Genomic DNA, 6,192 nt, shown 5'->3' with positions numbered 1-6,192 from the left:
AATAATTAAGAGTATAAATCATATGTACATACGTATAAACGTGTATGTACATACTCTACTTCTTTAATAACAATATTTTTTTTAAATTAATAGTGATTAGTAATTTTTATATAACTTCTATATGTTGTCAACCGTTGTTTAATAGTTGTAATTTGAATTTTGAAAACATTTTTTCTTACCGTGATTACATTATTTATCATTTCTGTAATTTATTGATTGAGCTGTGCATTGACCTCGTTCACCCCCCTCCTTCACCCCTTTTTTAAAGGACACTCATATTTTAAGAAAGATTATAACATAAGAGCAAAATATTAATATATCGATTTTTTTACACTTTGTATAATGGTGGACTTAATCTTACTCTCTACAGGACAAACTAATTACAATAGATTTTTGTCCCAGGTACAAAATTATTTTGGTTTTATCTCTAATATATAATGATTAATGATTGATATAAATAATTGTAATGTTTAATTCGTGGAGTGTATGTCTGAAAATTACAAATCAAATAAAACTTCTACATATACAACTGTGTCAAAAACAATCCTAAATATATAAAAAAATCATAATTCATCACAATGGTCAAAGCATGGAGAATCGAAAAATTATGAACACTTACAATTTTAAATGGTGTGACCGCCGGCATATATATAGATAAATGATTATTGAATATTATATTACATCGAAACATATTTTGAATCTTCTTTGTAGATGTTGACAGAGTGGCCAGTTAGCGCCAGATTGGCACTAGAGCTTCCAATTGCTACACACACTGATTGGCACTTGGTATACAGGGACCTCAATGGATGTGGATCTAGGTCACCGTTGGAAATCGAAAATAGACCCGCTACTTCGTTGCACGCACAGGACACCAGAACATTTCCTTATATTTCACAACTTGAGTAGATTATTGCAATTGCTTTGTTTCAATTAACTGACGGCTGTCTTTAGAAACCTTATCTTATCCTTCATCTCGATTACACCGTGATTTGGTTAATCTGCAAGGTGAAGAGATCACGTCTCCCGCGGTCGGCGCGCGACTCCCGACCCACAATTAATCTTAATTACTTTATTACATCGGCTACGTGCCGAGTACCACAGCGCTGATTCACTCGCATATCATACATGTGTGATCCGAATAATATCGAGTCCTGGCTCATACATTTCGGCAAGCTGAAAGACAAATAATTTTTTTTAACATATCTGTTTATAGCAACACTCCTCAACTCAAAGAAAACTTAAAATAGCATTTAATTGAATACTAAATTATCGTCGTTATCAATTCAACTCAGGATTTCCAATAACACCCCGGAATTCGCGACTATCGACGACTTTAACAAAATTTTCTGTTCACCTTGTGAGTGAACAGACAATTTACTTTATCGTAGACTTCTAATACGACTGCCTGGAAGTAGCAAACGAACTTTTAGGTGGACCTACGCTGCATTACTGGTGCGTGGAACCCCTTGAGGCCCCAACAGCCATCTGTTCTTAGCGCTAAAACAAATTGAACATTTTCATCGATCCTGTAATAAAAAAGCACTGTAAAATTTAGAGTTGAAAACGTCGAATATTTTGTTTTCATTTTAATTACATGTCTATCAAGTTGTACAAGAACAAATGTGCAGCTTTGAATTTAAAACGGACTACCACCAATTTTAAATTTTCTTAGAGTGTATTCATTTATCTTTTAAGCATATTATTATTATAGATTATTCATAACACGTATAAAGACAGTCTTTCCTTTACTTTGTCGAAACGTTTTTTTCAACAGCGGGAGTCTTCTAACGTGGCTCTAAAATAGAGCACCATTTTTATTTTAACTTGAGTAATATTCAATGTGTATATTTTATTCTAATATACAAGAATTTCAAAACCTTTTAATATTGGATGTTAGGATCACGGTAATATAAATAAAAAAACATTGTTACGTTTAACGAATTAATAAATTATAAAAATAATGATTATTAATTAATTGTTAAATTTTTAGTAGCATTTCATGTAACATGGATATCAAAAATATATTTAATTACTTATTAAGTTGCAGAGTGAAGTCATAAGAATATTTCAGTATTTAAAAAATTAACTGAACAATAAAGGGGATTTCAAAGCTCGTTTATTTTTGTAATATAATTTGGTGTATCAACAATGTTACTCTAGATTTAAAAATTAATATAACTTTCGATAGTTGCTGTGGGAATGGTGGAAAGATGGATTAAGCAATCCACAAACAGGCGTCAGCAATGTCGAAGCTGTTCATTTGGTAGGACCGGATGGAGGACTGGATGAACAGGCAGCACGATGCTCTAACCGTCCGGCTGGTGCAAGTGCTGTCAAGGAATGGATACTTTAGTACTGGTACTTGTACCGCATAGGAAGGAAACCGACAACTAAGTGCCACCATTGTGGTAGCGACGAAGATACGACTCAGCACATGCTTAAAGAATGTTAATGTATTTTATTGTAGTACGCCAAAAGCAAAATGCATATACAGCATATTCAAAAATCAAATAACGTAATAATAACATAGTTAGAAAAATCATTTTCATATTTGGGGTAACTACATATTAAAATTAATTATTGTTCTATCTGTACCACTTGAGTAATCACCTTATACACGGTTATTAGAAAAAGGAGTAAAAGCTTTAAAGCTTTTTCTGACAATAGTCTATACCTTTTAAAGATAGCAATAAAAAATATGTAAATTATTTAAATATGTTTGCCTACTGCAGGCGTACAGATCTCTGGTCTTATCTTTGATTTAAGCTAAATATTAATAAAGATATATATATATATTACAAATTGTCATAGTAGCTGTTACTGTGACCATTTTTAATATATATTTTAATAAATACCCGGACGAATACAAGGCAGACGCCAAGGACCGTCCCACCCGCTTCTTGAGTGACTCCCCGCAGTCACCAGATACCCCCGTTCGCTATGAAGAGCGAAAATCCCTCCCCGTCGAGGACCCACACCTGAGCGACGGCTCGTCGGACTACACCTCCGGGTCCGAGTATCTTGGCTCGGACTCGGAGATGGTGATCGACAGACCGCAGTTTGTCCCCCGAACCGACGACTTCGCCCTCGTCACCGGCAAGAGGAAGAGGTCACTTCGTGCTGCTACCTCCCCCACTCACCGCGGCAGAACCTCCAAAACTGCCTCTCCATCAGCTAACCCGGCCAAAAAAGCCGTACGCAAGCCCTCCCCAACGGTTGCTCCCAAGCAACCGTCCGCACAACCCCAACAAGTGGTCTCTCAAGGCACTTCCGAAAACGGGAATAAACCTTCCCCGCCGGTTTTTTTCCACGACAAACAAGCGTGGAAATCCGTCCACTCGTGGCTTCACGCCTACGAGATGGGCAAAACCAAAGCTAAGAATACCATTCAAGATATCATGATTAGCTCCACCTCTATCGACGACTTCCGTCGCATAACCCGCCACCTGCGTGAGGAAGGCATCTCCTTCCATACGTACGCCCTCCCCGATGATAAGCGAGTTCGAGTCGTTATCCGCGGCCTCTCGCTCGAAATAGAGATCGACGATCTTAAGAAAGCGGGCATCTCCGTCATCGACGCGGAGCGCATGACATCTCTGCGCACCAAGCTCCCCATGCCACTCATTATGGTAAATATAGAGCTTTCCTCCGTGGCAAAGAAAATCTTTGCTCTCAAAGAGGTCTGCTCTCTTTAAGGGGTCTCATTCGAGGCCTCTCACCGCAGAGGCATCGTTGGCCAGTGCCACAGATGCCAGCTGTATGGTCACACAGCCCGCAACTGCTTCTCCCGCCCACGGTCCGTCAAGTGCCTAGGGGATCACGGGACTGCAGACTGTCCCCGTCCCGCGGTCACAGACACACCACCTTCGTGTGTCCTCTATAAGACCGAAGGACACCCCGCCAACTATAGGTGTTGTCTAAAGGCACCTAAAAAACGCCGCGCGGACCGCCCCTCGACCTCCCGCCCTCCCAAAGTCGCCGCCCGACCAACCTCCTTAGCTCTCGTGGAGAATATTACGAAACCTCTTCTCCCTCCTGTGCCCCCAGCCACTTCAGCCTGGGCGAAACCACTCTAGCCGAGAGGCAAGCCCGCCACCATCTCCATCGCCCCAACGGTTGCTCGTGAGCAACCGAAGCCCTCCAAACACCAAACCGGGTCCCCTTCGCCTGCCGAGGAACTCAAAGCCCTTGCACAATACCTAGCCAATGTAGACCTCGACGAGGTCTGCATTCTCGCCGCAAAACTCAGCAAAGCCTCTGGTCCCTCGGAGCGCTTTCTCTTTATTGCGGAGCACACGGCCCTTCTCGCCGCCCTTAAAGAGGAATTTAAATAATATCCGCTCCCCCGTATCAACGCCAGGACACTCACCTACACATGACACGGCGGCCGCGTCAGCCCAACCCGCGTTCAAGCGAGGGAGGTCCGGAGAGGCCCGTGTCTCTCCCGACCGCCGAGTATTCCTCGCTTCGTGCTACATACTCAACACCCCACTCACTACACTATACACCTATACGGTTATAGTTCTCCGCGTGTAGACGTCTTCGTCGTAACTGAGGTACGATACCCAGCGTAAAATTTTTAATCCGTGGACCTCTGTTTCCACGGGCTCAATTTCGATGAAGCTGTACAAAGCCTAGACCGACTATCAGCACAGCATCTAATACATCAAATGTCAAATGTGTTATATTTTAATATAACTGAACGGCAATCTACGAGTACAATAACTCCGGTCGCCGACATTTTCATCGATGCTATTTGTTTAATAAAATTAATGGGGTTAATTAGTTATTTATTTGCGCTTCTAACGATTACTTTGTAATATGGTCATAAGGAAATAAGTAAAAATTCTTAACTGCGGTATGTTTTGACAATGGGTTAAGGATCTCCAGCGTAATGTGTCAAAGAACAAGTGGTTTTTTTATATACACGTTGAAATGTTATATAAATAACACATGTACCATTCTTTTTATCCAATTTATTTTATTAGAAAAAAAAAACATTTACAACCTTATGATTTCTATTCTGATATGTTTAAGATCTATCGAGTTCTCAGATTAGCGATACTGTATTACGGGTCAACAAACCCTGAAGAGCGGAAATTTACCTCCACTTACACGGCCTCTCATACTTATAGATTAACTTTTGTTTTTAATGGAAATTTTTTATCAGTCAATCGAAAATTTCAGTTTTCGCCTTGAAATTAGTGAAAAATATAAATTATTAGCCAAGATAACGATACCCACCTGAATTAATATCTAACGGAATAGTTTTGGTAATAGATAAATATACTATGGAATTATACTAAACAACAATCAATGAGGTTAATAATATATAAGATTACGCATTTAGTGGAATATTTAAGTCTGTTATATTATTACTCGTGCGTTTACGATTTTAATTAAATTTTGCACGTATGTGATATTTGTCACTAAATTTTAATAGAATTGCACATTAGTATCAGGTTGTTATAAAACTCTTGTTGCAGGCCACTTCTTTGTAGTCCCATAGGATATGTATAAGCTTATGTCCAGTCCAGTGGACGTTCTATAGGCTTCATTATAAGGAAACATTATATCATCACATTAGAAAATTCTTTACGTAAATTTTTTACGATACATACAGTATTCTAGAAGAGATAGGTAAAGCTCATGCTCAATCAAACAAAAATCTTACTTAAAACAGGAACAACTGGCTATTTACATTTCTCCACAATTATATTACATAATAATTATAAACAAAATTAATTAATAAAATAGTATATATGACGAACTAAATTCAATCTTATTCGTAAAGAAAAAAAATTGCACTGTAAAGTGTAAAGGGGTCTATATAGAATTTTACCCGTTAATCATCCTTTGTACATTTTAGATACCATACGATGTCTTGATGGTGTGACTTTGACTTCAACTCCCGATGCACTCCGGATATTTTGTTTACTCTGGACATGATAAGTGCGATACGAAGTCAATATGATCGATAATACTTATCGATAAACAATGGTCATCGAAACAGCAGTAGCGTACAGAGAGCCGAACTCCTAGCTCCTATGCTAGCTCGACAAGACTCCTGGAGCGAAGCCGACCCTTGTCAAATGAAATCTAGGTGTATATATAGCGAGATCTTCGAATTTTTCATTTGACGAAGGACATTCAATTAACACAGTTTATTTCCACTGGGGTACTTCAATTATT

This window comes from Battus philenor, unplaced genomic scaffold (assembly GCF_028537555.1).
Source record: "Battus philenor isolate CCGP_79_NKW_IND1 unplaced genomic scaffold, ilBatPhil1.0.hap1 SCAF_1, whole genome shotgun sequence".
Classification (NCBI taxonomy): Eukaryota; Metazoa; Arthropoda; class Insecta; order Lepidoptera; family Papilionidae; genus Battus; species Battus philenor.
This window is presented reverse-complemented; position numbering follows the sequence as displayed.